General features: G+C 44.5%; 1 long non-coding RNA gene across 1 annotated transcript; it reads left to right on the forward strand.

Annotated features, from left to right (window-relative positions):
- Positions 1-10,176: 10,176 nt before the first annotated feature.
- LOC138752302 (uncharacterized) lies at positions 10,177-27,105 on the forward strand. Its single transcript, XR_011350501.1, has 3 exons — positions 10,177-10,433; positions 14,154-14,286; positions 26,897-27,105. It is a non-coding gene; the product is annotated as an uncharacterized lncRNA (long non-coding RNA).
- The last annotated feature ends 749 nt before the right edge of the window (positions 27,106-27,854 follow it).

Consider the following 27,854-nt stretch of genomic DNA (forward strand, 5'->3'; position numbering starts at 1 on the left):
TTGTTGGTTACAGGAATTACTTGATTAAAGTGAACTTTACATAATTAAGGACTACAATATTGATTTTTTTCAAATTATTTTACATTTTTCACTGCCTTTTATATTTTAAACTGTTTGTTCTTAATGCAGGTGTATTAGTTAGGCATTATAAGAGTGAGTGATGCCGGTAGATACCGGCATCACCTAAGGCTCCTAGAACGCTTCCACCAGCGTTGTCTCCGCTCCATCCTCAACATCCATTGGAGCGCTTTCATCCCTAACGTCGAAGTACTCGAGATGGCAGAGGTCGACAGCATCGAGTCCACGCTGCTGAAGATCCAGCTGTGCTGGATGGGTCACGTCTCCAGAATGGAGGACCATCGCCTTCCCAAGATCGTGTTATATGGCGAGCTCTCCACTGGCCACCGTGACAGAGGTGCACCAAAGAAAAGGTACAAGGACTGCCTAAAGAAATCTCTTGGTGCCTGCCACATTGACCACCGCCAGTGGGCTGATATCGCCTCAAACCGTGCATCTTGGCGCCTCACAGTTTGGCGGGCAGCAACCTCCTTTGAAGAAGACCGCAGAGCCCACCTCACTGACAAAAGGCAAAGGAGGAAAAACCCAACACCCAACCCCAACCAACCAATTTTCCCCTGCAGCCGCTGCAACCGTGTCTGCCTGTCCCGCATCGGACTTGTCAGCCACAAACGAGCCTGCAGCTGACGTGGACTTTTACCCCCTCCATAAATCTTCGTCCGCGAAGCCAAGCCAAAGATAAGAGTAAGTGTAAAGCAACCGGAAAATTTGCATATCCAGTATCTACTAACCCTGCAGGTGCTTGATACCAGAGTTTTATTGTATCTCCATTTTAAAAGTTGCATTTCTTTTAATATATTGCCAGAGATTCTTATCAATGCAAAAAAAAGTACATTTTTTGAAGATGTTTTGTCAGTGATTGACAAAAATCTGAAAAATTCTAGCCTTAAAAGGTGTTATGTTACACCATCACCTTGGAAGCTAATGTGTAGGAATAAAACTACTTCAGCTCATCAGATAATAATACCAAACACAGGATTTCTTTCCATGTTCAATATCAATGCATTAGGTATTTAAAACACAAGTTTGGTCTCGGATAACTAATGGGATATTGATTTGATTTCAGGTTTGAACCTTCAATGACATTGCTTGGAACTTTCTGTATATCTAACAACCGATTCATACTTACACTCATTATCTGGGTGAATAATTGTTTTGTAGCAGCAGCTACTCTGCTAACTGAATGATCCCGCAACCAACCGGGTTGAGTTCAGAGAGCAAAACTCGTTTATTGAGGTCTGCCTGGCTGGTCTTATGCTCCTAGCCCGGACCTGGCTGAGAACCGCGCCGGGGGCCCTGATGTCGCCGGGGCGTCACGTGGGCTGCAGAGCGTGGGCTTCTGAGTCTGGTGCCGAGGTCGGGGAGAAACCCCCGATGGCGCCATTTTGGCCGGCTGCCCTGCCGCATGCGAGACAGGCAGGGCCGGTTTGCCTGCCTAATGGCGTGCCGCCACACAGTGCCTCCCCTCCCCCCCCCAGAACTAGTGCCAATGTCCTTTATTGCCAGGCAGCCTTGCTTCTTGGGTTGAACCGCAACCACTGGCTCGTTGGGGTCGAGGTGTGCTGGCTTTAATCTGTCCACAGTAAACAGTTTTCTCTTACCACCGATGTCCAGTGTGAAGGTGAATCCTGAATGCTGGATGACTCTGTATGGCCCTTTGTAGGGTCTTTGAAGGGGTGCTGTGGAAGGGCCTCGCCTGATAAAAACATATTCTGCGGAATATGTGTGCTGTCAGTGGTGGGGGTGTGAAGGAGTCCAACTGGGCCTGGAGGCGGGGAAGTAAACCCTGCGGTGACTGTTGCGGGTTAGAGCTTATCTGGCAGGAGCTGGCGTGCCTTGGCATGCACCGGTGGGCCTTGGGTGGGGATATAATGAAACACCCCGTAGCGTGGTGAGGCGGCGGAGAACTGTGGCTTGAGGAGGGATGGGAACTCGTCCAGAATGCAATGAAACTCGTCCTTGGGTGTGCTGACCATGGCCACCTGCGGCTTCTCTGTGAAGGAGGTGTTGAGGCGAATGGATTGGAAAGTACGGGCATCGACAAGTCACCTACCTCGGGGGTCGACCAGAAGTCTGTGGGCGAGGAGGAAGTCGACAGCCCAGAATGGAGGTTGGGTGGGATGAAACAGTGAACCTCCACGAGAACTTCCACTGGCCAATCTGGAAGTGGTCGGTCTTGTTACCATATGTTCGGATTTCCGTCGAATTGGCTGCACGGAGAGGAGGTCCTTGAGACCAGTTCTGTGACTCGATGGCTGTGGCTAGGATGACGCTGATCTGGGCCCTGGTGTCGACGAGGAAGCATCAGCTGCTGATTGCATCCCATAGGTAGAGAAGGCTGTGTTCTTGGCCAGCCACCACAGCCATTAACAGTGGCCGGCTTGTTCATTTCCCTGGAACGAGCAGAGCTGACGACACTTCTGAGCCTTGGCTCCCCAGCGTTGGTGGAAGAAGCAGAGGCCTGAAGTGGATGGTTTGCTTCTGGCTATGCTCTTTGAGGCCCCTGCAGGGGCCGAGTGTTCCTCCGCAGCACTAGAGGAAGGCTTGGCGTGGTCATAGCCAGGGCTCATAACTTGTGCGACTGCTGACACCTCCAGGAATCGTTCAAGCCACATCTCCTGAGCCTTTTGAGCGACCTTCCTAGGGTCATTGAAGCCCTCCTGGGACAGTAACGGCCAGATGTCTTTGGGCATATGGTCGAGGAAGATGCGCTTGAAGAGTGGGCAGTTGGTGTGATCGCCCATGAGTGTGAGCATCTCATCCATCACGTGACTGGAGTTCTGTCTCCCAAGGCGTCGAGGGGCAGCATCTGAGCGGCATGCTGGCGCTCGGAGAGGCCGAGGGAGCCAGTGAGCACCCGCTTGATGGTCCCATACTTATCTTCTGCGGGTGGGTGCTGAACGAGGTGGAGCACTCATTTGGTGGTGGCCTGCTCCAGGGCAGCGACCACATGATAAAACTTGGTCGTATCTGATGAAATCTGGTGGAGGAGAAACTGAGTTTCTGTGTGACTGAACCATGTCTCAGGCTCCTGAACCCAGAAATCAGGAAGTTTGATGGCTATAGCGTTGATTGAAGCGTTGTTCATATCAGGTTCAAAGGCATTTGAACCTATCAGGGTCACCAATGTAGCGGCGGCTACTCTGCTAACTGAATGATCTCACAACCAACCAGGTTGAGTTCAGTGAACAAAAACTCATTTATTCAGGTCTGCCTGGCTGGTCTTATGCTCCCAGCCCGGACCTGGCTGAGAACCGCGCCGGGGGCCCTGACGTCACCAGGGCATCACATGGGCCGTAGAGCGTGGGCTTCTGAGCCTGGTGCCGAGGTCGGGGAGAAACCCCCGACGGCGCCATTTTGGCCAGCTGCCCTGCCACATGTGTGACATGCGGGGCTGGTTCGCCTGCCTAATGGCGTGCCGCCACAGTTTCTTGATTTTACCACTGAATTGCTTAGCGGTCTCTTTAAGGTTGTGTTTTTCTGTTTTCATTTTCCCCAGAAAGGGAGGATTTTGCTGGAAAATAGAGTGCAGGAATAGGATGGGAGGCTGACCAGTATTGTGAAGGAGCTGAGCCTGGCTGTGATGGAGTGATTCTGTGATTACAACTGAACTGTATTAATTCCACTGAAAGCAAGGCAGGAACAAGGACATTTACTTCATTCTGCATGTCATGCTACCTTATTAAAATAATCTCATGGCATACTGCAAGTGGTAGCTCTTGTCTACAGTTCTAAAGGCACATGAAAAGGTTTGGTGGGCCTTACAAAGGCTTGACAGACACACTTCAAACTGCAATATAATCACCTGCAGAAGGAAAAAGAACAAAAATGCTCTAAACCCAAGCAAAAGATCAAAGGCAGGCATTAAACTGGTGAACATTAAACCCATTACATCTGGTAACCACTTAAAACCTCCTCTGCTATGGAATGAATCCGCTGACCAGTGTTAGCTTTGTTGAAAATAGATCGTGGATTGGCAACGTGGCAAGAGTTTAAATGGGAATTGATTATGAAATTCAGAAGTACTTTTCAAATTGACATCACCAGTCAGCTGTCCAGGCAGTAACTAAAAATACAATTTAAAAATAAATGAGATAATTGAGCTGTACAACGAAGTGCACAGAAAATGTCTTTTGAAAAAAATGTTTGAAGTATCATAAAGTAAGATGATCGAGGCAATTATATGCTGAGAATAACTTTTTTTCATTTAAAATGCAAAAAACTCACAAATGCAAGATTGCACATTCCTTCAGTACATGATGAAATTAAAGAGCCACAAATATATTATTGGGACTGAAAAAATATTTTTGCTTCTGGTTATCAGCAATTCCACAATAAATAGAAGTTCTAGAAATACGAGACCGGAGACTTTTGAAGGGACCAGAGAGAAGAATTTGAAAGGAATTGTCCAAACATTTCAACATTACTGAGTCTATTTAAAATTACAGAGCGAAAACAGAAAATAAGGAGGAATAAAATAATAGAAGAAAAATAGTGAGAGATCTGTGAATAAATATTCCTTTCATGAATGCACTTTAGCTTTAATTTTACTCTGCGCTCTAGGTTTTGATGATTTGAGACCTATAAAAAGCAAAGTCTCCTAATCTCACTGGACAGCCTTCAATCTTTTGATTTTCCTATCTGTTCTTAAACGGCTAATAAGACAAAGCAGACTTTGACTTTCATCCCAAACAGGAATAAAGTCTGCCTGCCCAAAAGATGAACAAATTTTAACCAGTTTCATTAGGTTTTTCCAATAAGAAAAATCAAGGAAATTGGAGGACAAGGTTGGCGTGCCTCAATGGGTCGGACAGCATCCATGGAGAGCAAGTACAAAAGGAGAGGCATAGAGAGCTGGTGGGAGGTACTGGACAAATGAAGGTGGGAGAGGTGAAGAGACCGGCAGAGAAAGAGAGCACTGGGGAGAGGGATGGTTTGAAAAGTGGAATTGGAGCAGGTAGAGATGGAAACAGTTGAACCAGATTGCAGTGGTAGTGGGGGGTGGGGGTGGGGGGGGTGTTGCCCTAAACCAATTCCTATTTGAACTTTTCTCTCCCTTTCCCACTTTGGTCTCTGACCCGTAACTTTTCTATCCATGGTTGTTGCCTGACCCTCCAGTTTCTCTTTGCTCACTGAAGATTCTAGCATCTTCAGTTTGAGTTTGAGGCCTCCAAACTTATGGTTTAGCATAATATATTTGCCAGGATTTGCAAGCTCATTTAAGAATATAAGTAGTCTGTCTTGTCAGTCAAGGCTGAAATAGAAGGATACAGGACTCACACAGAAACAGGCAGGCAACATTCAGGATAACATTGGCTACATGGGTCCCAAACAATTCTTTCCATTAAAAAAAAGAAAATGTCTGATGTGGATGCAGGGAATGGTGGAACTCCTCTAGGCTCCAATGCTGTGTCAACTCATGCCAAGTTCCTAGTCATTGCAGCATTCAGTATGGTTACAGGCCCTTGCACACACTGGCCCACCCATCAAGCACCCATATGCACAAATCCTTTACCAATCCCATTTTATTCTCACTACATTCTATCAGTACCGGAGAACCACAGAACTTTGTTCCTAGCCCTCTGCTCTACTCACTTTACACCTATGACTGTGTGTTGGCTCGGTATGACAATAACACCATCTACAAATTTGCCGATGATATCACAGTAGTGGGTTGGATAAAGAAAACTGATGAGTCCGCATACAGGATGGTGATTGAAAACTTGGCTGAAGGGTGCACCAACAACAACCTTGCACTCAATGTCACCAAAACTAAGGAGCTGATTGTTGACTTCAGGAAGGGAAAGTCAGAGGTATTCAATCCAGTGTGAGAGGGTGAGCAAATTTAAGTTCTTGGGAGTCACTATCTTGGAGAATCTTTCCTGGACCAAACATACTAATGGCATTATGAAGAAAGCACGTCAGTGCCTCTATTCCCTCAGGAGTTTGTGGAGGTTTGGCATGACACCAGAAACCCTGGCAAATTTCTACAGATGTATGATGGAAAGTGTGCTGACCGGCTGTATCTCCATCTGGTATAGGGACACTAATACCCCTGAGCGTAAAGCCCTCAAAAAGGTATGGACACAGCCCAGGACATCACAAGCAAAACCCTTCCCACTATCAAGAACATCTACAGGGAACGCTGCTATCGGAGAGCAGCAGCAATCAAGGATCCACACCTCCCAACACATGCTCTGTTCTCACTGCTTCCATCAGGAAAGAGGTAGAGGTGCCACAAGACTCACATCACCAGGTTCAGGAACAGCTGCTACCCCTCCACCACCAGACTCCTCAACAACAAACTCAATCAGACTCCTTTAAGGACTCTTACTTGTGCACTTTATTGATTTTTTAAATTCTCTCTCTACTGCAGTGGGTTTGTTTACATTTATTAACTGTTTACAGTTCTTTATTTGCTGACATGTATACGTTGTGTACAATTTTTTTTGCAATTACCAATAAGTGATAATTCTGCCTCACCCGCAGGAAAATAATCTCCTCAGGGTGGGATGTGATGTCATGAATGTACTGTGACAATAAATCTGAAATCTGAACTCCTCACAGGTAATACCACTCACAGTGGCTAATTAACTTTTGATGCATACTTGTTTGGGATCTGGGATTAAATCAAACTCCCAAATAAAATCTGGGTAGCACGGGTTAGCATAATACTTAGCGCAACACTGTTACACTGCCAGCAATCCGAGTTCAAATCCGCCGCTGTGTGGAGGAATTTGTATGCTCTCTCTGTGACTGCATGGGTTTCATCCGGATGTTCCAGTTTCCAAAGACGTACGGGTTAGTAAGTTAAGTGATCACATGGATGTCATAGAGAGGTACGGGTTCATGGGCTGGAAGGGCCTGCTACTGTCCTGTATACCCACATTTAAATTTTAACATTTACAATAAAGCCCCTGGTGTCTATCGTAGGCGGGGGTGGGTGGGGGTTGGTAGATGCCAGATAAATGTATTTTCCAGTTGCTTGAGATTGCATGTTTTGTGATTGGCAAACTAATGGTGAGGAGCACCAATTTTAAATCGGTATTTTTTACCTATTTATTTTATGAGATGTTTTTGCCAGTTGCTTGATGTCTCCGGTTGCTTGAATTCCTCATAATAAGGGTCTTACTGTAATTTAAATCCATGTGGTCACTGGAAGAAGACAGAACCCAAGGGAAGGATAGAATCAGGTCACCGCTATGGTGTGGCAATGGTATCACTATCTACACCAATGTGCTCCCAATTATTCTGCTACCCACATTACAAACCCCCAATCCTCGCCATCTCTAATGATTATTCCCCCCCCTCCCCCCCCCCCCCCAATTACTAAATTCTCGTTTTCTGCCACATTTACCCAAGGGCTGATGCCAGTGTTCCAGCCACCAATTTTGAAATTTTCTCCAAATAGGCACTGGCTTGGGACACAATGTTGTTATTTATATGAGAGCCATTGTGCTTGCAGCATGGAATTAGGCCCAACTCATCCATGCTGGCCAAGATGTCCAACAGAGCCAGACCCCTTTGCCTCTGTTTGGCCCATAATTCTCTAAACCTTGCCTATCCATGGCCAAGTGTCTGAAATGTCAACTTTTATACTTGCAATTATAGCTCCCTCTGGCAGTTCATTACATATACCCGCCATTTTGTGGGAAAGGTAGTTCCCTTTAAATATTCCCTTTCTCATTTTAAACCTTATTCCCTTAGTTTTGGGATCCCCTATGTTGGGAATACTGTGATCATTCACCTTATCTATGCCCCTCATAGTTTTATATACCTCTGTAAGGTCACCCCTCAGTTTTCTAAACTCCAGGGAAGAAAATACCCCATATATCCAGCCTCACCTTGTAGTTCAAGCCCTCCAGGCCCAGTAATATCCATTCTGAATCTTTTCCGCATCCTTTCTAGTTTAATGACATCCTTGCTATAGCAGAGTGATAAGAACTGCACACGATATTTCACAAGGGCAGCACAGTTAGCGTAGCAGTTAACACAACGCTGCTACAGCACCAGTGATGGGTTCAAATTCTGTGCTGTCTGTAAGGAGCTTGTATGTACTCCCCATGTCTGCATGGGCTTTCCCCAGGGGCTCTGGTTTCCTCCCACTGTTCAAAACAATTGTTCAAAGGTCAATTGGCTGTAGTTGGGCAGCATGGACTCGTGGGCTGAAATGGTCTGTTACCATGCTGTATGTCTAAAAAAAGTGACGTCTTTTACAGTTGCTACATGATGACTTGACTACTGTACTCAGTGCTCTGTCTTTGTCAAACACTTTATTCACTACGTTATCTCCCTATGTTGCCACTTTAACATAACTATGTACCTGCATGTCTAAGTTTCTCCATTCTACTGTGCTGTCTAGGGCCCCTGCCATTTACTGTGTGTCCTGCCCTTGTTTGACCTTCTGAAATGCAACACCACACACTTGTCCAAGTTAAATTCCATCTGCCATTTCTTGGATTGCATCCCCCGTTGATCTAGATCCTGTTGTAACATCAGATGGCCTTTCCCACTCTCCATAATACCAACATTTTGGTGTTAAGCACAAATATACTAACCATGTGAAATATGTTGTCATCCAAATCATTAATATAAATGACAAACAACAATGAACCTAGCATTGATCCCTGTGGTACACCACTGGTCACAGACCTCCAGTCTGAAAATCAACATCTGACTCCTACCACCGTCAATTTTGAACTAATTTGGCTCACTCACCCTGGATTCCATGTGATCTAACTCTTTGAACTTGCCTGCCATGCAAACTTTGTCAAAGACCTTGCGAAGATCCATGCGAACAACATCCACCATCCTGCCTGAGTCAATTTTTTTAGTAACATCTTCAAAATATTCAATGAAATTTCCTTCACATAAAGCCGTACTGACTATCGCTATTCAGCCCGGATCCATGCCAGACTTCCAAGTTATGGAAATACATTTTCTTGATATTGCTAAAGCAATTTGAACAAACTTCTTTTAATATATATTCAATTTCAGCTTAGGTTCAATATTTTTAATATCACTCAATGAAAATAACATTGTATGCTGTGGGAATTTAATCCATATTATTCATTCCAATAATTTACCCATTTCTAACCAAAAAGGTTTAACTTTAGGATACTGCCAAGTAGAATGCAAAAATGTACCAATTTGCTGTCCACATCTAAAACAGATCTGCTGCACTTGGTGTGCATGGATGATGTCTTGAAGATTGAAGCTATGGTTCTGTTCTACAAATTTAATAACCATTTCCATGGACTTCTGCAGTCGCCTTTTTTATGTCATAAGTTGTAGAATTTCCGATGTTGTATGTTTGCATTAGAACAGCATTGCTCACAACACGTTCTAGTATCTTAATTATTTCAAGTTTGTCCCTCAATTTCAATGTGTTCTTTTTTCTCTTCACACTATGAAGTTTATCTACTTTTCGATCTATTATTTATGGACTTGTAAATACGTATGCTATATATGTTTGCCGCTCTGCATCTATGGAGCACACAAATGCCCACTACATTTAAAAAGTTTCGGAGTTTTTGAAAAGACAAGATTCTCAGGTGGTCTGGATTTCTGGCATCTGGATTTTTAGACTTCTACTGTAAAACAAAAGTGCAGTGTAGTATTACAGAGAAAAGTACAGTTAACACAGTGTAAGGGCATCATTATTTGACTTCTGAGCAGTCCATTCAAGAGTCTGTTAACGGCAGGAAAATGTCGTTAAATCTGGTGGTTTGAGCTTTCAAACTCATGCCCGTAAGGAGGTGAGGGCGAAGGGGTGGGGGTTGGGGGGGGGGAGGGGAGAGTGTGCCCAGCATGTGATGGATTGTTTAATATGTTGGTTGCTTTCCTGAGTCAGTAGGAAACACAGAGTGAGTCGATGGAGGGGATACTGGTTTCCACAATGACCAGAACTGCATTCACAACTCTGTAATTTTTTTTGTGCTCTTGAACAGAGCAATTACCATCTGTCCCAAGCTGTAATGCTTCCGGACAGGATACTTTCTATGGTGTTTCTATAAAAAGCTTGAGACATAAGCTTTGATGTGCATGTGGTGAAATCTAAAATTGTTTGCATTCACAGGGATAATTGCCCGCAGTTACTATAGAGCAGACAGCATGTACCAAGAGACTTCGGACTGAAGGGCTTGTACAACAGTGTAAAATGGATGACAGGGAGTTGACAAACCTATTTTACATTGAATCTAACTTTTATTTCAATCATGAAAAAATAAAAATCAAGCCATATAGAAAATGTTATGCCCACTTCACCATCATTGATTTTACACTGAAGTACGAAGCAAGAAGTGACTCCCATCTGACAAACTTGCCCGATTAAAAAGGGAAAAATGGCTGGAAAGGTAGGTTGTCTGAAATTATTGAGCTCAATGATTTGAAAACTTAGTCTGAAGAAGAGATGCAGGGGACTTCCAATGGAAGGTCATTAAAATGTAAGGACACTCCCTTTGTTGTTTCCTACAGGTGCTGTGTGACCTTTTGGGACTTCCCAGCATTCCCTTTCATTTCAGCTGTCTGGAAAATGGCAGTGTTTTTTTTTTACCTCATAGATATTGCATTTTGTACAGATGTGTTATTGTTTGTTCCTTCTCTCCTCATTAATCTCCCTTGATTGCACTTCCTTTACACCTTCAGATCAGTTGCGATTAACAATTGTCCCTTTCAACCAGCACCAACAAGACTTGGCATCATTCTATCACAGAATTCAACTTGAACAGTCCTGATTTCAATTTTTTTCTTTGCCTTGACCTTAGGTTGTCAAAATGTTTCTTGCTCCACAGATTCATGCTCACTATTCCAGCACTTGTTTTACTTTTATATTTTCAACATCCTCTACTTGGTGAAGTCTCCCTGATTTAATTTTATTTGTATGAATTATGTGATGCCATCTGCTTTGCTACTTTCAGCGATTGTTCAGCAGTCCCAATTGAGCTAAAATTTCCACCATTCCTATGTTTTTTAGAAAAAAATAGAATGCACGAGAAAGGAAAATACTCTCATTCTGGAGGGAAATGGCAACTCTGAAGGCTTTCTTTATTTCATGAATTCAATAGCACGACCAGCTCTAAAAATAGATTTGCTGAAAGTGAAGACAAGGAGATCAGTAAAATCAGGAGTTACAGAAAAAAGTGTTTCATGACAATTATGCAATTGAGCAAACAGATGACAAAGATAAACACACAAAACAATAGAGGAACTCAGAGTGCCAGGAAGAAGGTAATACATAGATAGTCAATATTTTGGGCCAAAACTCATAATCAGGAGTAGCAAGAAATGGGCAGATGTTCGAATAAGGGGAGGAGCACTGGTCAGCAGGTGAAAGGTGAATACAGGTGGGAGGGGGATGTAGAAGGAAGAGGCAGTCATCTAAGGAAGAGGAAGGAAGGGAAGGGATAGGGTGCCAGAGAAAGGAAAACGTGGGTGACGGGCAGGTAGAGAGGGTAGGGAGTGAAAGAAGGTAAGTTGAAGAAAGCATGGAGCCATAGAGATAGGGGGAAAGGAAAAGGATGGGTAGGAAAAGAAGGGCAGAGGTTACCAGAAATTGGAGGTCAATGTTAATGCCATCTGGTTGGAGGCTGCCAAGACAGATTATAAAGTGTGGTTCCTTCAATTTGTGTGTGGCCTCAGCCTGGCAGTAAGCTACGGACAGAACTGTCATCATGGGAAAGGTAGGTAAAAGTAAAATGGCTGGCTACTGGCAGAGCCTTGCTGTTGCAGTGGACATAGTGAAGGTGCTCAATGAAATGATCCCTAAATCAGGGTCCAGTCTCCCCAGTGGAGAGAAGCCTACATCGGGAGCACTGGATGCAGTAAACAACCCCTTCAGATATGCAGGTGAAATGTTGTCTCCCTTGGAAGGAACCCTGAATAGTGAGGGAAGAGGTATTGGTGTAGGCCTAGCACTTAATATGGCTCTAAGTGCTTGGGGGAGTGATCAGTGGGAAGGGACGAGTGGTCAAGAGAGTCACAGGGATCTGGAGAGTCTGGTGGTGGGATCCAATGGGTAGTGGTGGAAACTGTGGAGAATAATATATTGGATGTGGAGGCGTGGGTTTGTAGGTAATGATGAGGAGCAACTGTTAGGTTGGGGTGGGGGGGGTAATGGAGCAAGGGAAAATGTGCAGGAGATGCAGCTGAGAATGATAAATGATAAGTGAAAATTCAGTCAGAAGTACAAAATATCCATAAATCAAAAACTTACGATGTCAGTAATTTATGAATGAAAACTGATCTTCATAAACATGCAGGAAGAAAGAAAGGAAACAAGAGTAATAGTATTCTACAGGACAGGAGGCTGCCATTTGGTCCATTGTCCTAACACCAATCCCTTGAAAGAACTATCAAATTAACCCCACTCCCTCTATGATCCCCCACAGCTCACTCAATGTGTATACTGATCTGGAATTATTAAACAATTGACCTAGAAATTCTATTACAAAGTACAATATTTCTATGCTACCATCAGGAAAGAGGTATTGGTGCCACAAAACTGGTGCCACCAGGTGCAGGAACAGCTGCCACCCCTGCACCATCAGACTGCTCAACAACAAATTGAATCAGGAATTTATTTAAGGATTACTTTGACTTTATTGACCTTTTCCCCTCTGAATTGTGCAGTCAGTTTGTTTGCATTTCTTTATTTGTTTACATGTGTATATATCTTTTTGAGTACAGTTTTTTTGCACTCCCAATAAGTGGTAATTCTGCCTCCCCCACAGGAAAAAGAATCTCATGTCATGCATGTTCTCGGACAATAAATCTGAACTGCAGTAAGTGCTGGAATTTTATCAAAGAACGTATTCTTCCAGATTTATATTTTAGTCCCTCTGGATTACCCCGGCAGGATTCCAACTACCTAACTCTGTTTCAACCCCTAATCTTCTCCCTAGCATGGCCACCCCTTCTTCAACCAGTATATTAGACTTCTTCATTTAGGTCCACCTTGGCAACAGCCTGCAGAAGGAAGACCTGTGTGTACACAATTGTGCAAGCCTCCATGCCGATGGAAAGCTGCTGGTGGAGCATGATGCAGCACCATCTTACGTCAATGGCCGCTTTCAGGTGGAAGAGCTGGGAGAATGCGGCTCCAGAGCCGGCTGCGGGTGTGTGCGAAGTGACATTCAGGTGGCAGCGCTGAAGGCGCTGTTCTGGCACCTGAAAGGTCCGCAGCGGGGAGAGGCGCTGCAGAGCAAACACCGCCTCCTGTTGACTGTGGCCGTAGTCCTGCCCACTTTCAGGTGCCTAGGGGGAGCGCTCAGAAGTGGCAAATGCACCTACCTGAGGAGGGTTGGGTAAGTCCTCCTCTGGTCAGGGTTCTCTGTTTTCAGGTGGCCTCCCAACAGCCGCATTTGGGTACTTTAGGCTGCTTTATGTTGGGGTATTCTGGCCACCTGAAAGTGGCTAATAAAATGTTACTAATAAGACTTCTTTGTCCAGTGTAAAAAAATTCTGAAGCATTCATTGCTAGTTAAAAAAAAAAGGTACATTTGTTTTCAACTGCAGAAAATCATTCACTGAGCTGGAGAGAGCAGCAAATGCTGTCACAAAGCTCATTGACTTCAAAGATCAGAAGCTGAAGGACTGTAAGATGACACTAGTCCCATCCCTTTCCTCAGTTTTAAATTTAAAAATATTACATCACATCCATGTGAAATTCCATGTTTCAAGGACCTTATAATCAAATCATATTTCCTTCATTGGTCAACATTAGAAAATTAACTGCCGCAAAATGCTGCAATCCAATGCTTTATTTTTCCTCAGTCATAAATTGTGAGAAAGCCCTCAGATATTCCTATCTATTTGTTCCAGTGAATCCCTGTTCAACACACATGAGAAATATATAATTTGGCTCATCTAGAGACTACTGAAAACTTTTAAAATATTACCTTCATTTTCCTGGTGAATAAAATAGCATATTACTGTTGTGTAATTTGTAAATGTTTGCTTTTGTACATATTAATTTGTGTTTATGCTTTCCTTGTAATAATTATGCACTGAACTTGTATTACTAATTATTTGAATTAACAGAACTAATTGCCAGTCTTGTGTGTAAAACCTTTCAGATGGGACCTCATTAACTCAAGAACACTGGGAACTGTGGTGCAGTGCTCATTTTTTAGGTGCAGGAACTCACCAAAAACGGCTACAAGGAGGTGCTGGAGTTGCCCCGTGACATGCTTGGAGCAGCTCAGTGAGGTGAACCCCTGTCTGGAAATATTGCATTTTACTGAATTTTCTCATTGCAATGATATCACCACTCTGTAAAGTTGCTATTCCCCAAATGCCCGATTAATTCTGCTGTCTATTGAAATCTTTCCAGCCAAGAGATTCAACTTTGGTCACATGCTCTGTACATACCCTGTGATAGAAAATGCAGGTTGTCCCTAAGCTTCTGAAACTTGGCTCTGTTGGTCGTCAGAATACAGTTCACACAAGCCTTAATATTGTGCATTTTAATGAAAACTACAGGGCGAAATTCTCATCCAATGTCATTTTAACACGCCTTACCCCTCCCTGACTAAACCAGACCTAATTTTGCTGATCACAAGTTTTCTTGGTCCTTATAGGAAATACATGAAACACATTGCTTTTTCATTGTGCGACCACACCTGACAGTAGTATGTAAAGGGATAGCTTCTTAATTTAAACGATTAACTAGGTGTTTGACATGATGCCCTTTGCAAACAAATGAAATTCTTAAGATAGTACAAGCATATTTTCTAAATTAAATCAAGGAATGCACAGCCTGGGATCACAATAAAGTATGCAGTAAGGAAAATATACGCTAGTGTAGGGAAACGTTTTAACAGTTGCATGAATACAAACACATGATAAATTGGCATATAATTACTTTGGATGTAAGATCATTATCTTGGAGGTGCTTTGAGACACCAATAATAAATTATACAGTTACATTATTCAGACTCTCTGGTACCACTGTCCTGAAGGGCTGTCACTGATGAGTGGTACAGAACAAACAAATGAGGTGTGCCTCGTGCAATTTGGAAGGTCTGGCCAGATGTTTTGGTTGTGTGCTCCTCTGACTGCTCCCCCACTTCAAACTCATTTGCCTGACCTAATCTCTCCCCACTTCGATCCTCTGTAATCCTATCTTCAAACTTCCTTTCTCCCCCGAGCAACTTTCCTTCTGTTCTGCAGCACCATCCACTCACCTCCACTTGTACGAAAAAAGTACAGGCAACAGGAAAGAAACATGCTTCATGGTTTAGAACCCAGCCAGTTGTACACAGCTGCTCTGGGTAGGGACCAGCCCTTCTGCCTGCAGTCAATCAAAACTCACTGGGGAGTTCTGAGAATTTTATAAATTCCCAAGTCCGGGCAATACTTTGCATTAAATCGCATAATTGAACCTGGTGGAAAGTACCCATACAGCTGCAAAAAACACAAAATGCTGGAGAAGCTCAGCAGGTCAAACAGTGTCCTTCATGTCACAAAGGGAAAGATATATATCCGACATTTCAGGCTTGAGCCCTTCATCAAAGTATGTGGGCAGGCATCTGAACAAAATGGGGAGGGGGGGTGGAGGGGGGAAGGGTGTGGCAAAGGCAGGAGATAGGTGGAGAAAGGAAGGAGGGGACAGCAGCAATGAGGGGGAGGAGGGATGGCTGGAAGAACTGGAAAGACAGGAAAGGGAGGAGGGGAAAGAAAAGGGGAACAGGTTTAGTGGAAAGCAGTAAAGTCATTGATAATGGAATGTGGCTGGAAGGTGCCCAGGTGGAAAATAAAGTGGTGTTCCTCCAATCTGCGGGTGGTCAGGGTGGGATAGTGCACAAGGCCATGGACAGACATCTGAGTGCGGGAGTATGATTTGGAATTGAAATGGTTGGTCACTGGGAGGTCGCTGGTTGCAAACGAAGTGGAGGTGTTAATCGAAGCTATCTCCCAGTCTGCATCCGGTTGTAGTAAATAAGTTCTTTGGATGTACAAGTGAAGTGTTGCTTCACTTGAAAGGCTTGTTTGGGGCCCCGGACTATGATGAGGAAGGAGGTGTGGATTGTCGGACTCTGGCTTTACCTTACTCTTAATTTAGTGGTCTTAGTCCAGCGTGTTCTTTGAATGAAGTGATAGGAGAAGGTATTCAGTTCATCAGTCAATTTATTACACAGCACAAGAATAAAACTTAACAGAGCTCTGGGTCATTCGTTAGTTCATAGTTCACCTGCACAGTGAGCTATTCCCCAAGACTGACCCCTATTGTCCAGTTGGCTCAGTTTAGATAGATCAACCTTATCATACAGAACAAAAGTTGGCTTCCTTTGCTAGATCTTTTTGCATAAGGGTTATCACAAGTCATCTCCTGTTTTGCAGATATCTGGGGTGTAGCGCTCCCATCTTAATCCTCCAGGCCAGACTATCCTGTTGTTTTGATCAGAAATTAATTCATCCCCAGATATTTCTAATCACCATTCTGTTCCTGTCTGGCCAATTTCTGCTGTTCTCTTTAACACCTCCTCATGCCTTAATCTTCCTCCTAGACTGGTTTTCCATTCCCTTTGTTTCTTGCAGGACATTCTTTGTTCTGGTCTGGCCTGTGTCTCCTGTGCTACTCACCACCTCCTTCAGTTTGAGCATTCCTCCTAAATCGTTTTATGCATTTCCTCTCCCTGTTTTTTGGGAGCGGACAATTTTGCTCAGCCAACTTTGCTCCATGCTCTGATTGCCACTTAATCACATTCCTCTTTTTCCCTGAACCATGCAGTAAATATAAAATTATTAATTAATCATTTCTTTCATAATGTTTTCACCCTTAGATTCCAACAGTCCCCCTTTTGGTCTCATGAAAATGAGACCAACCACCAGTTAACTTATTCGGCCGAGACCTCTGGAGTTATTGCCAGGATCGGCATCTCCGACCCCTTGTTAAACTTAACCTTACAAACTTGGCCATTATGAACACACTTCAGTCCAATGGGGGCCCCAACACAGTGTTCAGGAACGTCAGTCTACTCCGCAAAGTACTGTTTCGGTTCGTTATAGGCCTCCCAGGCTGACCACAAACCCTTTGTACAGTTGTTTCCTTCTCCAGATGCTTCAAGGGCTAGGAACAACATCACCCATAGTCCCCACATAGTGTCCATCACAGCTCCCTAAATTCTGTTGACTTCAATATAGAAATATCACTTCAAATACTGAAATACAGTCACCGTAATCCAATAGTCTCTTTAAAGGGACCCGTTCAAAAAGTTCTTAGTCCGTGGTTTCTTCACAGAGTCCCAGTCATCTCCGTTCGAATCTGTTCCAGTGTCCGTGTCGGTGGGTCCGTTGCTGTTCACTGACTCCAATGATACCACGTCTCGCCTTTTCCCTGTAGTCGAACCGCGTGGGACATCCTCTCCACCACTCTGTAGGGTCCTGTCCACCTGGGCTCCGACCACTTTCTCTTGATGACCTTTAGCAGAACCCACTCCGCGACTGATGGTATCGGTGTTTCCCCTTTTCTGTTGGGACTTGTGACCTGTTGTGAAAAATCTGACACCAGAGCCGTTAGTTTATCATAATAAAGCTTGCATCCCATTGAACTTACCTCATTCTTCGTAGTCTGAATTCCGGCTCCCGGTCCCGGAAACTGGTGCCCCGTTTGTAGTTCATATGGAGTAAATCCTGTCACAGAACTTACAGAACTCCTTATTGACATTAATGCCAGGGGCAACGCATCCACCCAATTTAGTTTGGTCCGTGCCTGTACTTTCCCCATCTTACCTTTTATTGTTTGGTTCATCCTCTCCACTTTCCCTTGGGATTGTGGATGGTACACCGTTCCAAAGGCATGTTTCAATCCCAACATTGCTTCTACCTCCTGTAGATCGTTATTTTTAAAATGACTTCCATTATCGGACCTAATTTTTCTAGGAAATCCGTGTCTCGGAATATACTGGTTGATCAGGAATTTACATACTGTCCTTGCATCTTCTCTTTTGGCAGGGATTGCCTCCGGCCACCCTGTGAACACATCTACTGCTACTAAGAGGTATCGATAGCCACTTACCCTCTCAATCATGTCCATATAATCAAGTACAATTTCCTGCCCTGGTAACTTAGGTAACGGGAACTGTCCTTCATGTGGCTTTACAGACGCCTTGACATTGAAAGTTATACATACCTCACACTCTCTAATATGGTTCTCCACCATCGCCGGCAGGAAGGGGTGCCACCAATGTATCAAATATCTTATCATCTGCTTCTTTCCACAGTGTGTTAGCCCATGCGTCTCCTCGAGGAGGGGTTTCATGAGTCCAGATGGTAAAATTGACCTCCCGTCTATCGATCTCCATAGTCCTTGATCCTCGGTTGCCCCCCTTTCCTCCCATATCACCCTTTCCTGAGGTGATACCTTTGCTTGTTCCTGTATTATTACTTCTACCCTACACGGTGGTAATAAGTCATGTGCTGTTCTGTCTGCCTGTATCATAATAAACTGAGGGCCGTATCCTGCTGCCCATTTAGCGGCCATGTCCGCTTCCTGATTTCCCCGAGCCACCACCGTATCTGTTCTATCATGTCCTTTACATTTAAGAACTGCTAATGCCCTTGGTTTCAGGAGAACCTCAGCCAGTTTCCTAACGTCCTTCTCGTGTTTAATTGGGGTCATTGCTGCTGTTAAAAACCCACTTCTAATCCATTGACTAAGCTCAACCTGTATTGTCCCTACCACATATGCCGAGTCTGTATATATATTGACCTCCTTCCCTTCTGCCCATTCTAATGCTGCTATCATTCCCTGTAGTTCTGCGAGTTGTGCTGACTCCTTTCCTCTCACTGTCCCTGTAATGATTTCTTCAAATCCTCCTGTAGTTTTTCGTACCACCGCATAGGCAGCTTTCAATCCATCTGTGGGTTGTCTGTAACAACACCCATCTGTAAACAAGGTTTCATCTGGTTCTCTTAAGGGTGTAGCCTGTAAGTCAGGTCTTATTTTAATATCCTTTACTACCCTCTTCTCACAACAGTGTGGTTCTCCCTCTCCCATATTGTCTGCCATGTTAATGCCTTCATGGGTAAACGTAACATTTGGAGCATTCAGGATCTTTTCTAGTCTCGTCTGCCTTAGCGAAGTCATTGTAAATGCTGTCGAGCTCACAAATGCTACAATACTATGTGTTGTTAATACCGTCAGGCCATGTCCCATTACTATATGTGCCACCTTTTGTAGAATCTTTGCTACTCCTGTGGCATGTCTCGTACATGGTGGGTGTCTGTCTTCCGTCGGGTCTAGTGTGATACTCACATACATGAGCACACATCTTCCACCCCCTTTTTTCTGAAAAAGAACACCATCAATTGTGTGTGCTTTTTCAGAAACATCCAAAAAGAAAGGTAGTTTATAATTTGGAATCGCCAAATGTATAGCTGTTGTAAGAGCTTGCTTCAATAGAATAAAACCCTTCTCAGCCTGTGCAGTCCAATCAAGTGTAGCTCCCAGATTCCTCATCCCCTGCTCATTCACCAAAGTTCGCAGTGGATGTGTCAACTCCCCATACGATGGGATAAACTGCCTACTATAACCTGACAAACCCAAAAACGAAAGCATTTCCTCAACTGTCTTTGGTTTTGGATGATGTAGTATCGCTGTTCGATGTGCAGGGGAAATCCCTGTGCCTTTCGCTGAAACCATTCTACCTAAAAAGGTGACCTCCTGTCTGCAGCATTGCAGCTTTGAGCGAGAGACTTTAAAGCTTGCCTTGAACAGCTGCACTAGCAGGAGACAGGTGGCCTCCAAACAGGAAGTATGATCAGGTGCTGCTAATAGGATGTCATCTACATACTGGATCAAAACTACCCCACCTGGCAGTGCTAGCCCCCCCAGCTGTTCTTTCAACACCTGATTGAAAATCCCTGGAGATAAGATAAAGCCCTGCGGAAGCCTAGTATACCGCAACTTTCTATCTCTATACGTGAACGAAAACACATCTCTTAATGGTTCTGCCAGCGGCAAGCAAAATAAAGCATTCGCTAAATCTATGCAAGAGAACCACTTGTGGTTAGGGGTTAAAGCAGTCATGGCAGTATATGGGTTTGGTACTGAAATTGTGGGTGTTCGCACAATACCATTGATGCGCCTTAAGTCATGGGCCATCCGATATTTGCCCGTGTCTTGTTTAGGAACAGGTAAGATGGGTGTATTCCAACTAGAACACGAATGTTCCAACACCCCTGAATACATAAGGCCATCAATGGTATCTGCCAAACCTTCCTCAGCTTCAGGTTTGTGGGGATACTGCATCTGCCAAATTGGGGTGTAATCTGACAGTTCGAAGGTTATGGGATCAACATGCTGACAAAAACCCACATCTGCTGATCCCACTGACCACAAGTTCTCAGGGAGAGAATCTAGCATAGGGGCCGAGTCGGGGTGATCCATCTTCTCTCTACCATGAAAGTGTTCAATCTGTCTATGCTCAAGGAGGACTCGATCATATGTCGGGGACAAAATCCTGTATGCCTGACCAGATGAGGAGAACTGCACTGTCGGTATTTGGGTATCGGACCAGTCACTTAGGGACATCAAGTTCCGACACATCGGTCCCAAATCTTTTGCCTGGTGAGTAGTGCCAATTGCAAGGGTGACATGAGGAATGGCCTCACCTGCCATCTCATACCATTCCAGCTGTTCAGATGTCAGTGCTACCGTAGCGGCCACTCCCTCCTTTCCTACCACTATGTAGTCCGAATTAATCTCCCATTGCCTGCCCTCTACTTCTTCATAAAAGGCATGATGATACATTCCATCCCCATCCCTATCGTAAAAGAGGGTCATATGGGGGGGGGGGGGGTCCGAGGGAGGGGTATATGGGTGTAACGACTGGATCCACGGCTTAAATTGATTATAAAGCTTTAGCAGCCCTCCCTTTTGTGGGTCCTACGGTTCCAACAGCCCCCAGTAAATGTCGGCCCATTGTCCCTCAGACGCGGATCCTCCAGCTGCCGCCAACAACATCTGAGAACCGGAATGAAGTGTAGTTAATGAACAATTCATAGAATATCCATTTGGAAAGGTGACCTCTATTACGCTGGGTCCACAAAGGATTGATGCTCCGCACCTGACCAGCAGGTCTCTGCCCAAAAGATTAGTAGGGCACCTGGCTGACAAATGTATTGATGTGTAAAAGTCTGTCCTGCCACAGAAGTGACTAGTGGTGTAGAAAACGGCAGATTTTCTGGTGTACCCGAGAACCCTATCAGCTGGACGCTAGAGGATGATGTTTTAGCTTGAAACTCAGCGCCAGTGAGTGTTGAAAATCTGGCTCCCGTATCCACTAAAAAGGATACTTCCATGTCCATTACTTTAATCTGCAGGAAAGTGTCTGCCAACCTAGCCTGCTCGTGGGTGCTCGGGCTCCGTCACTGTGGGCAATATTGCTCCTCCTCTGTCAGCAAAGGGAATTGTCTCTTCGGAGCTAGAGCCGCATGGGGTGCCTGATGTACCGGGGGTGGCACTGACGATCTCTGGGGCTGGACCCAATGCTCATTTTGTGGTGGTCCATATCCCCTTCCCCCAGTGTCCTGAGGACCCCAAACTAGGGGGAAGTCTCTCTTCCAGTGTCCTGGCTGACCGCATACAAAACATACGGCTGGCTGTATTCGTGGAGCACCCCGACCTCTCCCTCTTACTCGGAATCCCCCCATTGGACCTCCCGTTCTGCCCACATAGGTGAGACCCGGTGCCCAATTTGGGGCCGGGTGCCAACTCGTATTATTCCCTTGTGGTGGCTGCGGTGGCTGCTGAATCATCTGGTTCGCACCCTTTGAGGAAATCTTTTTTGCCTCGTTTGCCTTTTTCCTAGCCTCTTCCAATTGAAGCTTAAGGAGTTGCACTTGTGCCGACTCCGTAGTTTGTTTGTCCTCCTTTTGCTTAGCCTTGTAACGTTTCATGTGATGGGTCAAATGTTTTTCCCATTGCTCACTCGAGCAGCCAGGAATATCAGGGTTATTCTCTAATGCCTCCCTAACTACAGCTGGCAGTCCACTCGTTACTGCAGCCCTAAAGAGTGTAATCTGCAAGGGATCTGTGGCTGGGTGTACTCCTGCTTTATCAGTCCAACTCTCCTTACACTGACTCAAAAAAGTCGAGATCTCCTCATCCTCCTTTATGGACTGCATGACACCGGGGGTAACGGGAAACTTATCCAGCATTGCCCCTCCTATTGCCGTAGCATGTTTGGCAAATGGCTCGGCATCGGGGCACCTAGAGATTCCTGCGACCATTTCTACCTGCTGTATCTCCCACAGCCCAAGCTGTTTCCCTAATAATGCTCTCCAATCCCCTATGGCTATCTTATGTCCCATCGTATATTGGCAGAACTTTCCCATCCACGCTCCACCTCCCTTAGTCGGAGGTGGCATTTTGTCCAAAATACAATTCATGTCAGTGAATGAGAAGGGTTGATACCTTTCCCCAATTTGCGGACCCTTATAAATTAGCGGCATCTGTCTATACCTTTCTGGAAGCCGTGCTTCCTCCCTGTCCCGCAACGCATATCCCAAAGGGGAGCGAGGGTTCTCCTGACCCTGTCTTCTGTGTGTGATCATGCTTCCCCTGATCGTGACTGGCTGTTCCTCCTCTTCACTCTCAACACTCACACTAGCTATTTCATTTTCCTCATTCTGCTCTCTCTCCCGCTCCCATCTGATACTCGCTGGGTCATTTCCCTTCCTATTCTCCTCTTCTTGTCCCAGCTCTCTCTCATCTGTTTTTCGCAAGCACCTACTATTTTCCCTTACTGCACATATATCGTTCTGTATTTCGTGCACCCATTCCTTTGTCTCCTCCACTCTCTCCTTTGCTCATGTAGTTCTGGACCTGTTAACTCAGTGACATTTCATTATTCCCTCACTTATCTGCATCGTTGGCATCTGGGGAATAGGATAAGGTGGTGGCAATGTCTTTGGTAACTTTGGATATAGTGGGGCTGACGGCTTAACCTCCCCCGTTTTCTCCTTTGTGATAGGGGATCCCTTTTTAATATCATGTTGAAGGTTCGCTTCCACAGCCATGCAAGCCAATGTCATATTGTGTGAATCTGCCCTTCTCTGTTCCTTCACTTCTTTCTGCTGTTTAAGCCTTCTTCTATTCCATATATATCCTTGTCCCTTTGCCTCATGTTCCCGTACCTCCTTTGCCGCTTCCCTCTCGGCTTCTCCTAAGTACATTACCAACCGGATTTTTTCAAACCCTCGTGGTACCTTCCCCTGACTCTGCAGCTCTTTCCATATCTGTTCGTACTGTGCCATAGCTGTACCTCCTCTCCCTTCGGTAATCCTCCCAGTAATTGATTCCTTGTTTTTTCCCACTGTCGGTTTACAGATGGGGGAACCCATCTGTCTTCCCCGAACTCTTGCCCTCCATACCTAATTACTCCTTCCATCTTATGTTCCGATTTTTAACCCTTTAGACTTTGTACTTCACTGGGTCTCTCCCCTGGTAGGATTTTGCCACCCTGCAATCTACTTCGACCTTTCCCACGTTATTATAAACACCAGCGGCACACTGTACACAATCCTTAAACAAATACTTATTATAAACTATTATGATACACTACACGATTCTTAAACAGATACTTATTATACACTACTATGATACACTATTCTTAACCAAATACTTATTATACACTATAGAAACAAATAACTATAACACAATACACCTTATTCTATTTGGCCAAGTGTCTCAACCTATATCTCGAGATCGCTACGAGGGGACTCTAACCCCGTTCTACTAAGGGGACTCTAACCCCCTTTTTCTACAGGGGACTCTAACCCCGTTCTACTAGGGGAACTCTAACCCCCTTTTCTTGCAAGGGACTCTAACCCCAGTTCCTTACGGGGGACTCTAACCCCCGTTTTTTGCAGGGGACTCTAACCCCCGCTTCTTACAGGGGCTTCTAACCCCTGAAGCTTCATTCTTTGGCTTTAACTAGGACTTTTGCAGAGTAGTGACAACACACAATTTTATCATTGCCAATAGCAGAACTTCGTTTAAACAGGCGTCTGCTTACCTCCTTTTGTTGAATGGCCACTTCTTGTTATCACCACACCACAATCGACCGGTGTTTCGTATCTTTTTCTTCCGTCACTTCTCCATCTTCATCACGTCGGGGTCACCAAATTGTCGGACTCTGGCTTTACCTTACTCTTATTTTAGTCTATGTGTGGTCTGAGTCCACACATGAATGAAGTGATAGGAGAAGGTATTCAGTTCAACAGTCAATTTATTACACAGCACAAGAATAAAACTTAACAGAGCTCTGGGTCAGGCGTTAGTTCATAGGTCACCTGCGCAGTGAGCTATTCCCCAAGACTGACCCCTATTGTCCAGTTGGCTCAGTTTAGATAGATCAACCTTATCATACAGAACAAAAGTTGGCTTGCTTTGCTAGATTTCATTATCATACAGAACAAAAGTTGGCTTCCTTTGCTAGATCTTTTTGCATAAGGGTTATCACAAGTCATCTCCTGTTTTGCAGATATCTGGGGTGTAGCGCTCCCATCTTAATCCTCCAGGCCAGACTATCCTGTTGATTTGATCAGAAATTAATTCATCCCCAGATATTTCTAATCACCATTCTGTTCCTGTCTGGCCAATTTCTGCTGTTCTCTTTAACACCTCCTCATGCCTTAATCTTCCTCCTAGACTGGTTTTCCATTCCCTTTGTTTCTTGCAGGCCATTCTTTGTTCTGGTCTGGCCTGTGTCTCCTGTGCTACTCACCACCTCCTTCAGTTTGAGCATTCCTCCTAAATTGTTTTATGCATTTCCTCTCCCTGTATTTTGGGAGCGGACAATTTTGCTCAGACAACTTTGCTCCATGCTGTGATTGCCACTTAATCACATTCCTCTTTTTCCCTGAACAATGCAGTAAATATAAAATTATTAATTAATCATTTCTTTCATAATGTTTTCACCCCTAGATTCCAACAGGATGCAATTGTTGCACCTCCAGCAGGCACAGGGGAAGATGCCGGGGGTGCGATGGGTGGGGAGGGATGAGTGCATGAGGGAATTGCAGAGTGAGCATCTCTGCAGGAGGCCGAGAGGGGAGAAGGAAAAATGTGTCTGGTGGTGGGATCCTGTAGTAAGTGCTGGAAATCTGGTGGGGTGCTAGGTAAGGATGAGGGGGATTCTGTTTGTTGCATCTGGGGGCAGAGGGGGCCAGGGTAAATGAGTGGGAAATGGAGGAGATGCAGGTGAGGGCTGAGTTGATAATGGTGGAGAGGAAGCCATGTTTGTGGATGGGCAGACATTTCAGAAGATCTGGACTGGAAGACCTCATCTTGGGAACAGATGCAGTGGAAACTGAGAAATTAAGAGAACGGATGGAATCTTTGCAGGGTTAGGGTTAGGGTTAGGGTTAGAGTTAGGGTTAGGGTGTCAGGAAATGTAGTCCAGGTAGTTGTGGGAGTTGGAGGGTTTGTAGAACATGTCAGTGGACAGCTTGTTTCCCAATGGAGACAGAGAGATCCAGGAAGGGGAGAATGTTATCAGAGATGGACCAGGTGAATTTAAGATCAGGGTGGAAGTTGTCTGCTAAGTGGATGAAGTTGACAAGCTCATCATGGGTGCATGAAGCAGCCCCAATGTATTCATTGATATACCGGAGGAAGAGTTGGAGAATCTTGTCTGTGGCGGTTTGCAGCATGGATTGCTCCACAAAGCCCACAAACAGGCAGGCATAGATAGGATCCATATAGCTACCCATGGCTACTCTTTTGATTTGGAGGAAGTGAGATGAGTTAAAGATGAGGTTATTTACAGTAAGGACAAGTTTTGCCAGGTGGAAGAGGGGTGGTGGTGGATCGTGACTGATCGGGTGTTTGATACAGGAAGAAGCAAAGTGCTTTCAGACTTCCTATATGGGGGATAGAGGTATAAAGGGAGTGGACATTCATCGTGAAGACAAGGCAGTCCAGTTTGGGGCATCTGAAGTCAATGAAGAGATGGATCATCTCCGCTCAGTTCACAACCACAGCGACCTCCCAGTGGCCAACCATTTCAATTCTGAGCCACACCCCCACACTCACACATCTGTCCATGGCCTTGTGTAGTATCCCCCTTGACCACCCGTGGATCAGAGGAACAACACCTTATTTTCCATCTGGGCACCCTCCAGCCACATGGCATTAACGTTGACTTTACTGCTTTCCATTAAACCTGCTCCCCTTTTCTTCCCCCCCTTTCCTGTCTTTCCAGTTCTTCCACCCACCCAGTCATTCCTCCTCCCCCTCATTGCTGCTGTCCCTTCCTCCCTTTCTCCACCTATCATCTCCTGCCTTTGTCTTCCCCCTTTCCCCCACCCCACCCTACTCTTATGCTCAGACATCTACCAGCATTTTCTCACACTTTGATAAAGGGCTCAAGCTCAAAATATTGGTTCTGCATCTTTACCTTTGCTATATAAAGGACACTGACCTGCTGAGCTTCTCCAACCACGGGTGGGGAGGGATGAGTGCATGGTGTCTACTGAATTTTTTGATTTACTTTTTACCCATACAGCTGCAAATTGGTAAATGCTTACTGCAGCATATCCTTAATAGAAATGATTAAAACTAAGGAGTGACTTAGCATCGGCAAGCCCATTGTTCTGCGCAGAAAAAAAATCAAAATTTTTCACAAATCTCACTGATATAGGAGAACGTGCTTTTAAAAAAAAACAACTGCTTCACAGTGTGCGACTCTTACATTCCATTCTATTTTATCGCATAAAGCAAGAGGTTGCACAAAGCAATTGCTAATTGCCCAAGTGCTCAGCATGTGATGAATAATGCAAATCCATGTCTTCATCAACTATTTCCCAGAGAGCCAAGTCCATCAAACTCGAGCAAGGTACTGGACTTCAGCTATGCCTTGATGAAATACACTTCCTGTTCTTACTTGTGGAATTTGAAAATTGGAATCAACAACAGCTGCTCTGCTATAAGTCTGATGCGATATATACTGCCTTTAAAAAACAATGAGTATATATTTTTATTGTGGATGCCACGGAAGTTATACCACTTTGTTTCAACTGCCTAATATATATATGATTAAAATAATCTAAGAGCACCATCATTAAATGTGTTCCAAAAGATGATAACACTCAGTTCAAAATAGTGTTTCAATTCCTCATCACACACATCTGCACATATATATCATGTTTGTGGAAGCCACGTACATTTTAAAGGGAAAGAAAAGAGATGGACTTCAATACTTCCTTTCTTGACCTCAAAGCATTTTATTGGCAAACCATTGTAATGAAGAAATCACGGCAGGCAGTATGAAACAGCTGGATTCAACGAGCTGCAATGAGTTAATTAACACGTAACCTCTGTTCGTGATATTACTTCAGGAATGTGAAGAGAATTTTCCCCACTATTCTTCAAAAATATGTTTTGGAATGCAAAAGGATTTTGGGCTTGTCCTCCATGTGTTTAGTATTGCTAAACTGCAGCATATGGCATTTTTACATGGAAACTTCGGAATTATTCCAAAATTTTTTTTTGCATCCGTATGTCCTGATGTGGTCATTTACACAGTGCACTTTTAGGGCACTTTTATACAACCTTCCTGTGCTGCAGAGTTTGTTTGGAGAGGGAACGCCATATTCATTAGGCATGTTTCTTACAGAGTGGTTGTGGTCAATTTACACTGCAACTGCTCCATAAAAATGTGTAAGAGTACAAGTGGAAAAATTACGGGATGGAATTTGCATAAAAAATTCTGTCCCAACGTTTTTAGACTACCACCGGAAATAAATTTTCCTGAAATTTTCTGCTG

Source organism: Narcine bancroftii, chromosome 2 (assembly GCF_036971445.1).
Source record: "Narcine bancroftii isolate sNarBan1 chromosome 2, sNarBan1.hap1, whole genome shotgun sequence".
NCBI lineage: Eukaryota > Metazoa > Chordata > Chondrichthyes > Torpediniformes > Narcinidae > Narcine > Narcine bancroftii.